The 12,223-nt window shown below is 39.5% G+C and overlaps 1 protein-coding gene and 1 long non-coding RNA gene across 3 annotated transcripts in view; one reads left to right on the forward strand and one right to left on the reverse strand.

Annotated features, from left to right (window-relative positions):
- The window catches only part of LOC131199188 (uncharacterized), a 101,329-nt gene extending 91,189 nt beyond the window's left edge, over window positions 1-10,140 (forward strand). Inside the window, exon 3 of the long non-coding RNA XR_009155289.1 lies at window positions 10,070-10,140. This is a non-coding gene — a long non-coding RNA (uncharacterized LOC131199188). The remainder of the gene's footprint in view (window positions 1-10,069) is intronic.
- GLRA2 (glycine receptor alpha 2) overlaps window positions 1-12,223 on the reverse strand; it is a 307,323-nt gene that overhangs the window by 60,058 nt on the left and 235,042 nt on the right. The gene's annotated exons all lie outside the window — the stretch shown is intronic.

Raw genomic sequence — 12,223 nt, forward strand, 5'->3', positions numbered from 1 at the left:
TATTACCTCACACTTAGAAACAAACAACCTACTCTCTAATAAACAATTTGGTTTCAGGAAAAAATTATCATGCAACTTACAACTTCTCCACTCTAAAAACATATGGACTACAAATCTTGATCAAGGCAAAACAATAGATGCAATCTACATAGACTTCTGCAAAGCTTTTGACTCAGTACTACACAATAAACTTCTCCTGAAACTAAAATCCTATGGCATTTCAGGACCCCTTCACAAATGGATATCTGCTTTTCTAACAGACAACAAGTAGTCAAAATTGGCAATGCTCTATCAAATCCTGTTCCTGTCGAGTGGTGTTCCTCAAGGCAGTGTTCTTGGACCAACACTCTTTATACTATACATAAATGATCTTTGTGACCATATCTCAAGTAATTGTGTTCTCTTTGCTGACAATGTCAAACTATTTAACACCACAGACAATAATCTACCATTCAAAAAGACCTTGATCATCTAACCGCTTGGTCTAAAACTTGGCAACTCCAAATCTCAACCAGCAAATGTTCAGTCTTATATATTGGAAAGAAGAACCCAAACACTAAGTACATACTTGATGGACATTGCCTCGCAGATGACCCCCACCCTGTTAAAGACCTTGGAGTTTTCATATCAAATGATCTAAGTGCCAAAGCTCACTGCAACTACATAGTAAAAAAGGCTCTAAGAGTTGTAAACCTAATTTTGCGTAGCTTCTTTTCCAAGAACACTACACTACTAACTAGAGCATATAAAACATTTGCTAGACCAATTCTAGAATACAGCTCGCCTGTCTGGAACCCTCACCACATTTCTGACATCAATACAATTGAACGTGTCCAGAAATATTTTACAAGAAGAGTTCTTCATTCCTCTAAAAACAACAAAATACCTTATCCCACCAGACTTGAAATCCTAGACTTAGAAAACTTGGAACTCCGTCGCCTTCGACAAGACCTAAGTTTAACTCATAGAATCATCTATTGTAATGTCCTTCCTGTTAAAGACTACTTCAGCTTTAATTGCAATAATACAAGAGCAACCAATAGATTTAAACTTAATGTTAACCGCTTTAATCTAGATTGCAGAAAATATGACTTCTGTAACAGAATCATCAGTGCTTGGAATACTTTGCCTGACTCTGTGGTCTCTTCCCATAATCCCAAAAGATGTGCTTGGGAACAAGGCTGGCAATGTATACAGAGATCTAAGTTGTACACAGAATAATTGTTCTTAGTATCTGCAAGGGCCCCTCTGAATATTTTTATATTTTATTATTGATTTTTAAAGTAAAGAATTTGATGGTATTCATCAGATAAGCACAAAACATTCACATTTCATCTACTTTGTTATGTTTTGCCATTCTTAGGTGCTCATTTGTTCTATTCCTCTGGGTATCAGTTTTAGGAATACATTTAATCCTTGACTAGAATAAGTTTAATCCTTGATCGCAACTGAACCCAAAATTTCTGTTGCTGAGACATTTGTTAAGTCAATTTTGCCCCATTTTATGATTTTTCTTGCAACTGTTATTAAGTGAATCATTACAGTTGTTAAGTTAGTAACATGCTAGTTAAATGAATCTGGCTTCCCCACTGTCTTTGTTTGGCAGATGGTTACAAAAGGCTGCAAAAATGACCCTGGGAATCAGATGCCAAGCATCCAAATTTTGATCACGTGTCCATGGGGATGCTGCAATGATTGTAAGTGTGAAAAACTGTCATAAGTCATTTTTTTCAGTGCCGTTTTAACTTTGAACAGTCACTAAATGAACTGTTGTAAATCAGGGATTACCTGTATAGGAAACAATCCCCCTATTTGTAAATGTGAGGTATTGATCCTGGGAGCTTCTGCATGCTAAACGTGTGCCCTATGTTGATCTGTGGGCTTTGTTCACACTCACTGGCTTGATTGAAACTATTCAAATACTTTATCAACAAAATATCAAAGAGATAAAGTAAGATAGGAGGAAAAACAAAAGGGCGGAACTGTTTTTCAGAATCAACTATATTTATATTCCTCAGAGTCAGTCAATTTACTTCCTCTAAATTGTCCCAATTCATAGATCTTGTTTAACTTTTCTTCTTTCATTTCATAGGATGTCCTATCAAACAGTATTTATAATCCAGAGTGGCCCATCAAATTCCTCCATGTTTCATTAGTCCACCCCCATCAATCGTTCAAACTGAAGAGCAGTTCACAGCAATTCAAAAAAAAAAAGACCATGTTGTTTACCATCTGCACTACTTGAAAGTCTTCAAAAGGCTCACTATTTACTCCCAAACTTCCAGAAAGCAAATCTTATAGCTACTGTCTGTCTCTTGTCTGCCAGTCGATATCCTCCCTGCTCTTTCTCTTTCTACTTTTACTAAATTCTATTCAAAATAATCCATTGTTTCAGGTGTTGTTTGCCTTTCTTCATTTTGTTTCCCTTCTTTTTATCAATCTGGCTTCTTTTCAAGGTCTCTTCCAACTATGTAGTACTGTAATATCTTTTTTCACCAGTAGGAGTCATCCCAGCTCTAGTATTCCAGTATTGAAACAACGCGAAAGATGTACCAGCTGATTGTCAAATACTCAAAAAGGTCATTTTTCGTTATAACATTTCTTTCCAGTAGTCAAAAAATATTATCTGCAAGTTTAAATCCCTTTTCCCAAGACTATAAATTCCAGTCCAGTCTTTCTTATAGTTTAAATTTAATAGTCTCCCATTCCAGTTCCACTTCTCTTTTGGGTCTGTAATCTATCTCTGTATATTAACTCACCACTTTTTCTACGCTTTGGAGAATCTTCCTTTCAGTAATTCTTTTATTTAGGGATAGAAGTTGAAAGTTGACTCACCCTGTTCCAATATTCCATCACGAACAGCTCATTAGTGTTTCTTTTTTAAAAAAATAAATTGTTTTTATTAAACGTTTATATCTTTAAATCTTAATTACACTTTTAGAGCTTTCCAATTTTTAGTAATATCCACTTTATCTTTCAGCCAACTATATACATATGAATTTTGTTTGTTACATATTTATATAATCAATACATTTTATATACACACCTACTACATATTAAATATAACATTTCATTATAATATCTTCTCTTTTACTATATTTTATTATTTTTACTTTTTTTTAATTATTATTTGCATTTATATCCCACCCTTCTCCGAAGACTCAGGGCGGCTTACACTATGTCAAGCAATAGTCTTCATCCATTTGTATATTATATACAAAGTCAACTTATTGCCCCCAACAATCTGGGTCCTCATTTTACCTACCTTATAAAGGATAGAAGGCTGAGTCAACCACTATCTATTAATTTTAGATTCCTTTTCCAGCCAATCATACCATCTGTTCCATATTTCATAATAAATCATTTTCTCTCTGTCCTTAAATTCCATCGTTAATTTATCTGCTTCTGCACACTCCAGCACCATTTTTATAATCATCGTTGGATGATTGGTCCAAAACTGGAGCACGTTGTTGTTTCCAGTTTTGGGCAAATGAAATTCTAGCGGCCGTAATTATGTGGAGTATGAGGTATTGAATTTCTTTAGTCATTTTTTGTTTTATAATCCCTAACAAAAATAATTCAGGCTTCATATCAATTTTTTTCCCAGTTACTTCCTCCAAACCATTTTTTAATTTTAAGTCAATAATCCTGGGGTGAAATGCTTCCGGTACGGACCAGATCGGTAATGATGGCGGCTGGTGGTTTGGAGAACTGGTAGCAAAAATCCCTGACACCCCCCCCACCACGCCCAGCTGAGCCACACGATCATCAGAGGTTTTTTTTAACTTTTAAAAGCATTTTTTCTTTGGCCGAAAAAATACTTTTAAAAGTACAAAAAAAAGCCTTTGATGATCGCACGGCTCAGCTGGGATCATCAGAGCCTTTTAAAAGCATTTTTTTCTACAACCTCTTTGGCCGAAGAGGTTGTAAAAAATGCTTTTAAAAGGTTCTGGTAATCCCAGCTGAGTTGCCTAAGCATCAGAGGCTTTTCTTTTCTTTTAAAGAAAAAAAATGCTTTTAAAAGAAAAGCCTCTGACAATCAGGCAACTCAGCTGGGATCGTTGGAGGAGCCTTTTAAAAACATTTTTTCTACAACCTCTTTGGCCGAAGAGGTTGTAGAAAAAATGCTTTTAATTTTTTTTTAAAAAAAATTGGCCATACCCACCCAGTCACATTACCCCCCCAAGCCACGCCCACAGAACCGGTATTAACAAATTTTACATTTCACCACTGCAATAATCTCTTGCTTTAGGACATGTCCACCACATGTGGTAGTATGTCCCTTGTGAAAGATTACATTTCCAACAGTGCCGTGAATTGTTTGGAGACATCTTGGCCAATCTCACTGGGGGTAAATGCCACCTATAAAACATTTTATAAATATTTTCTTTGAAGGTGGCCGACAATGTCATTTTATAATTTGTTTCCCATATTTTTCCCAGTATTCCAATTCTATGTTGTATCCAAAATTTTTCATCATTGTTTCCTTCACCATTTCCTCTTCCATTTTGAATTTGAGGAGACAATTACTGTATATGTTTTGGTAATTATCTTTTCAACTGTTCCTGTTAATAATAATAATAATAACAACAACAACAACAACAGAGTTGGAAGGGACCTTGGAGGCCTTCTAGTCCAACCCCCTGCCCAGGCAGGAAACCCTACACCATCTCAGACAGATGGTTATCCAACATTTTCTTAAAAATTTCCAGTGTTGGAGCATTCACAACTTCTGCAGGCAAGTTGTTCCACTGATTAATTGTTCTGTCAGGAAATTTGTCCTTAGTTCTAAGTTGCTTCTTTCCTTGATCAGTTTCCACCCATTGCTTCTTGTTCTATCCTCAGATGCTTTGGAGAACAGCCCGACTCCCTCTTCTTTGTGGCAACCCCTGAGATATTGGAACACTGCTATCATGTCTCCTCTAGTCCTTCTTTTTATTAAACTGGACATACCCAGTTCCTGCAACCGTTCTTCATATGTTCTAGCCTCCAGTCCCCTAATCATCTTTGTTGCTCTTCTCTGCACTCTTTCTAGAGTCTCAGCATCTTTTTTACATCACGGCGACCAAAACTGAATGAAGTATTCCAAGTGTGGCCTTACCAAGGCATTATAAAGTGGCACTAACACTTCACGTGATCTTGATTCTATCCCTCTGTTTATGCAGCCCAGAACTGTGTTGGCTTTTTTAGCAGCTGCTGCTGCACACTGCTGGCTCATATCTAAATGGTTATCCACTAGGACTCCAAGATCTCTCTCACAGGTACTACTATTGAGCAAGGTACCACGTATACGGTACTTGTGCATTTTGGGTTTTTTGCCTAAATGTAGAACCTTACTTTTTTCACTGTTGAATTTCATTTTGTTAGATAGTGCCCAATGTTCAAGTCTGTCAAGATCCTTCTGTAACTTGAGCCTATTTTCTGGAGTGTTGGCTATTCCTGCCAGCTTGGTGTCATCTGCAAATTTGATCAGTTCCCCATCTATCCCCTTGTCCAAGTCATTGATGAAGATATTGAAGAGTACTGGGCCTAAAACAGAGCCTTGGGGTACTCCACTGCATACTTCCCTCCATGTGGATGTAGTTCCGTTGTGAACTACACGTTAAGTGCGGTTGGTCAGCCAGTTACGAATCCATCTGGTGGTGGTGCTGTTTAACCCACATTTTTCTACTTTATCTAGTAGTAGGTTATGTTCTACTTTATCAAATGCTTTACTGAAGTCCAAGTAAATTATATCAACAGCATTCCTCTGGTCTACTAATTTTGTCACTTTGTCAAAGAATGCAATAAGATTAGTCTGGCATGATCTGTTTTTGACAAACCCATGTTGGCTTTTGGTTATTACTTTGTTTGCTTCTAGGTGTTTGGTGATTCGTTGTTTGATTATCTTTTCCAGAATCTTCCCCGGTATTGAGGTCAGGCTGATAGGTCTGTAGTTTCCTGGATCTGGTTTTTTTTTTTCCTTTTTTGAAGATGGAAACTACATCAGCTCTTTTCCAGTCCTCTGGCAGCTGTCCTGTGCTCCAGGATCTTTGAAAGATATAGTTCAGAGGTTCTGAGATCTCGTCTGCCAGTTCCTTCAGAACCTTGGGGTGTAATCCATCCGGTCCTGATAATTTGAACTCCTTCTAGGGTAGACAGGTGTTCACTTATCATTTTCTTCCCTATTTTAACTTGTGTTCCTAATCTGTTTTTTGTGGTGCTGTTTTTGATAGATTGGATTGTTTTTTCCTTTTGTGTAAAGACAGATGCAAAATATGAGTTAAGTAGATCTGCTTTCTCCCTGTTGCTTGTCATCTTCTTGCCACTTTCTCCTAGCAATGGGCCAATTGTTTTTTATTATATAATATTTATTTATTGCGCAGGAAGGGTGTTATATGGGAGCAACGAGTTGCTCCCTCTATCACCCGCGCGGCCGCAATCTGAACCAGTTGAAGTCTTCGGGTGCTCTTCAAGGGGAGCCCCATGTAGAGAGCATTGCAGTAGTCCAGACGGGAAGTGACGAGGGCATGAGTGACTGTGCATAAGGAATCCCGGTCTAAGAAGGGACGCAACTGACAAATCAGGCGAACCTGATAAAAAGCTCCTCCTGCGACAGCCATCATATGTTCTTCCAATGACAGCTGTGCATCCAGAAGGACGCCCAGATTGCAGACCCTCTCTGTGGGGGCCAATGACTCGTCTACCACAGTCAGCGATGGTCTCAGCTGATTATACCGGGATGCTGGCATCCACAGCCAGTCGGTCTTGGCAGGGTTGAGTCGGAGCCTGGTTTTCCCCATCCAGACCCGCACGGCCTCCAGATACCGGGACATCACTTCAATGGCTTCACTGGGGTGGTTAGGGGTGGAAATGTACAGCTGAGTATCATAAGCGTACAGATGACACCGCACCCCAAAACCACGGATGATCTCGCCCAGCGGCTTCATATAGATGTTGAACAGGAGAGGCGAGAGAACCAATCCCTGAGGCACCCCACACAAGAGGTGCCTCACGGTCGATCTCTGCCCCCCTGCCAACACCGTCTGCGACCGGTCAGAGAGGAAGGAGGAGAGCCACCGAAGAACGGTGCCCCCCACTCCTAACCCCTCCAGCCGTCGCAGCAGGATACCATGGTTGATGGTATCAAAAGCCACTGAGAGATCTAATAGGACCAGGGCAGAGGAACAACCCCTGTCCCAGGCCCTCCAGAAATCATCTACCAGTGCGACCAATGCTGTCTCTGTGCTGTACCCAGGCCGGAAACCGGACTGGAATGGGTCCAGATAGACAGTTTCATCCAGGTACTGAGGGAGCTGATGCACTACCACACTCTCAACAACCTTTGCCACAAAATGAAGGTTGGAGACCGGATGGTAATTTGATAAAACAGCTGGATCCAGGGAGGGCTTCTTGAGGAGGGGTCTCACCACAGCCTCTTTCAAGGCAGTAGGGAAGACACCCTCCCTCAGAGAAGCGTTAACAATTCCCTGAAGCCAGTCTCCTGTGTGGCCAGTTCCAACCAGGAGGGACACGGGTCCAATAAACATGTGGTTGCATTCAGCCTCCTCAGTATCCTGTCCATGTCCTCGGGAGCCACAGTGTCAAACTCCTCCCAGATGACAGCCTCAAGATCCGCCTCTGTCATCCCATCTGAAACTACCCAATCTGTGTCCAGCCCATCGCGAATCTGAGCGATTTTATCGTGCAGATATTGTCCAAAATCCTCAGCACGACCTTGCAAGGGATATTCCCTAGCTCCCTGGGTAAGAAGGGAGCGGGTCACCCTAAACAAGGCTGCTGGGCGGTTATCTGCCAACGCAATAAGAGTGGAAAAATGCTCATGCTTTGCCACTCTTATCGCCACTAGATAGGTCTGAATATGAGACCTTACTAGTGTTCGATCAGGTTCAGAACGGCTGGTCCTCCAACCACTCTCTAGGTGTCTTTTCTGGCGCTTCATCTCTCTCAGCTCCTCGGAATACCAAGGAGCTGGTCGAGATCGATGCCGGGTCAGAGGCTGCAAAGGCACGACGCGGTCCAAAGCCCCCGCCACCGCCCTTTCCCAGGCGGTGACGAGTTCTTCAGCCGAGTCGTGGGCTAGGTCCTCAGGAAGTGGCCCAAGCTCCGTCAGAAACCTCTCCGGGTCCATCAGGCGCCTGGGACAGAACCAACGCATCGGTAGGCCCTTGATAACGTGGAGGTCCAAATCTGCGAGAGGGGGGAATCTTGCAGACCAAGAAGAGCCGCCGCCGAGTATATGTGCATTATGGAGAGTGACGGATAGTCCCATCCCAGCTGGTCCAGATGATAGTCGCCAGATCTCTGGCTAGGAAAGCTTTGATGGAAGAGTCTTGGGTGTAAAATGATGTTACCAAATGCAGCACTGTTTGCCAGCGTCTAGTCAATCCCTCAACAGTGTCGCCCCCCTCAGTCACCGAACCACAACTGTTTGGCCCCCAAGAGGGCCCCAAAGGAGGGAAAGACGTCATCGCCATCGCCATTGCTGCCGCCGCTGCATAAACAGCCGCAGCACCCAATAGACATCGTCGCCGCAGTCACAGCAGCCGTCACCAGTCCAGCCGTTTCACCACAGCCACAGCCACAGCCATCACCAACACCACCACTGTTGCCTCGGAAAATCACATAATTTCTCCTCTAATTTCTCATTTTGACCTTTCGTAATATTTTTGGTGAGTATTTTTGTTTTATTTTTGTTTATTTTTAAGCCCGCAACTATGCCAAATTTTTCTATTTCCTGTAGTAGGACTTCTCTTATTTCCAAGGGGTCCTCTATTATAAACACCATATTGTTCACAAAGGCCTGCATTTTATATTCCTCTTTTTTAATTTTTAACCCTTTTATTTCCTTATTTCCCCTTATCTGAGCCAATAGAATTTCTAATGAAAGAATGAATAAGAGTGGAGACAATGGAAATCCTTGTCGAACCCCTTTATTTATATTGACTTTTTCCATTAGGTCTCCATTTACCATAATTCTTGTGGTTTGATTTGAATAAATTGCCCTAATCATTTCTATAATTTTTTTGTCAAATTTCATCCCAATTAATTGAATAGTTAGAAATTGCCAATTCAAGTTGTCGAATGCCTTCTGTGAATCCACCAATATTAATGCCAATTGTCTTTCAGGGTGGGCCTCATAATACTCTAAAATATTCATTATAATTCTTGTATTGTTTTTAATTTGTCATTTGGATAAAAAACCATTTTGATCTGAATGAATAATTTTGTTTAATATTTTTTTAAATCATTATGCCAGAATTTTATAGTCAGCATTTAACAGCGAGTTTGGCCCATAATTTAGACAAGCTAATTTCTTCTTGCTTAAAAGTCTGTGCTGACCAATTGGCCCCCATCTTCACCCATATCTTCAATAAATCACTAGAGATGTGCTATGTTTCTTCTTGCTTCAAACACTCTACTATCATCCTAGTGCTGAAGAAGCCCACTATCAAGGAACTAAATGACTACAGACCAGTTGCTTTAATATCTGTAGTCATGAAAGCCTTTGAAAGGCTAGTGCTTTCCTACTTGAAAATCATCACGGATCCGCTGTTAGATCCCTTGCAATTTGCATACTGAGCAAATAGATCAACAGACGATGCTGTTAATATGGCTCTGCACTACATCCTACAACATCTTGAATCTCCAAAGACCTATGTAACGGTCCTATTTGTAGACTTTAGTTCAGCATTCAATACCATCATTCCAGACACTCTTCTTTACCTGAACAGACTTGTAAGTGGATCACAAGCTTCCTAACAAACAGGAAGCAGCAGGTGAAGCTAAGCAGGATTACATCAGATACCTGTACAATTAGCACAGGGCCCCCCCAAGGCTGTGTGCTCTCCCCACTTCTCTTCTCTCTGTATACCAATGACTACATCTCCAACGATCCATCTGTTAAACTACTGAAGTTCGCAGATGACACAACAGTGATTGGTCTCATTCGAGACAATGATGAATCCGCATATAGACGTGAGGTCAAATGACTAGCCTTGTGGTGCAAATGAAACAATCTGGAACTGAACACACTCAAAACTGTAGAAATGTTGGTAGACTTTAGGAGAAACCCTTCCATACTTCCACCTCTCACAATACTTGACAACACAGTATCAACAGTAGAAACCTTCAAATTTCTAGGTTCTACCATATCACAAGATCTAAAATGGACAGTTAACATCAAAAACATCATCAGAAAAGGGCAACAAAGACTGTTCTTTCTGTGCCAACTCAGAAAGCTCAAACTGCTCAAGAAGCTACTGATCCAGTTCTAGAGGAATTATTGAGTCTGTCATTTGCACCTCTATAGCTGTCCGGTTTGGTTCTGCAACCCAAAAAGAAAGACACAGACTTCAGAGGATAATTAGAACTGCAGAAAAAATAATTGCTACCAACCTGCCTTCCATTGAGGACCTGTATACTGCACGAATCAAGAAGAGGGCCATGAAAATATTGACAGATCCCTCACATCCTGGACATAAAATGTTTCAATTCCTACCATCAAAACGATGCTATGGAGCACTGCACACCAGAACAACTAGACACAAGAACAGTTTTTTCCCGAAGGCCATCACTCTCCTAAACAAATAATTCCCTCAGCACTGTCAAACTATTTACTAAATCAACACTACTATTAATCTTCTCATCGTTTCCATCACCAATCTCTTTCCACTTATGACTGTATGACTGTAACATTTTGTTGCTATCATTAAAAGTTAAATTGTACCCTATGTCCATCATTTGTGTTGTAAATGTTGTACCTTGATGAAGGTATTTTTTTTTCTTTTTCTTTTATGTACACTGAGAACATATGCACCAAAACAAATTCCTTGTGTGTCCAATCACACTTGGCAAATAAATTCTATTCTATTATATTCTATTCTAATTTTGAATGTATTGATTGTCTGTATTTTCTTTTGGGATTAATGTTGTATCTGTCTCCGTCCACGAGTTTGGCATTTTAGCTCTCTCCAATTCCTCATCATATATTTTCAACATAATTCCTTCTAAAGATTCTTGAAATGTTTTGTATAATTCTACCAGAATTCCACCTGGCCCTGGGGTTTTATTATTTTTTTGCTTTTTGATTGCCTCTTTCAATTCTATTATGGTAATTTTATCATTCAACATTTCCCTATCTTCCTCTAATACCTTTGGCAAATTTCTCTCCTGTAAATATTTTATAATATTTTCTTGGCAATATAGTGTTTGAAAGTACTTTTGAATAATGTTTTTTTTCTCATCCATCTTATGATGCAAATTTCCTTGTTCATCTTGTAAATGCTATATTAGTTTTTAGTTGTTTTTTCCAGTTTGTGGGCTAACCATCTTCCTGGTTTATTTGCTGTTTCAAAATAATTTTGTTTTACCAATTTTATATTCCGTATCATTGCCTGCTGTTGTAGTATATTAATTTTATGTTTCACTAATTCTCTTTCCTCTATAATTTTCACATTCTGAGGTTCTTTCTAATTTTTTAAATTTCTCCAATAATGACACTTCTTGTTCCCTTTTCTCTTTATTTCTCCTCACTATATACACTATAGTAATTCCCCTCATATATGCTTTGGCGGTGTCCCATAAGTTTTGTGGTGGTGTATATTCATTCATATTCCCCTTAAAGAAATTTTCTAATTCCCTTTCCATTGTTTGCATGTAAGATTTTTCTTTTATGATTCTTTGATCTAAAGTCCATCTCCTTTTTTCCCCCTTGCCTTTTCATTTTAATATTAAGGGACTATTGTCCGCCCAGGTGTTTGGCATTATATCCTAAGTTATTTATCAATTCTGGATTTATCCAGGCCATATCTATGCGCGAGCAGGAATTGTGTGGGTGGGAGAAAAAGGTGTATTGTTTTTTCATCTGGGTTCAGTTGTCTCCACGCATCTCTTAAACTAAACTCTTTTACCATCTTGAAAAACATACTTAGTAATTTCTGTCTTGGGTTTATTTTTCTTCATAGCCCTATAATCCAATTTATTGTCTACTACTCCATTGAAGTCCCCTGTTATGCAGATATTTTCCCCCTTTAATTCCATTATTTCCCTATGTAATTTGTTATAAATTTTTTTTCTTGTTTTGTGTTTGGTGCATACATTATTATTAAAAGAACTTTCTTGTAATTTGTGTTTATTTCCGTTATTAAGATTTTTCCATCTTTATCACTAAATATTTTCCTAGAGTTTAGCCAATCTTTTATATATACAGCAATCCCTCTTT

The sequence above is a fragment of the Ahaetulla prasina genome, chromosome 5 (genome assembly GCF_028640845.1).
Source record: "Ahaetulla prasina isolate Xishuangbanna chromosome 5, ASM2864084v1, whole genome shotgun sequence".
Taxonomy (NCBI): domain Eukaryota; kingdom Metazoa; phylum Chordata; class Lepidosauria; order Squamata; family Colubridae; genus Ahaetulla; species Ahaetulla prasina.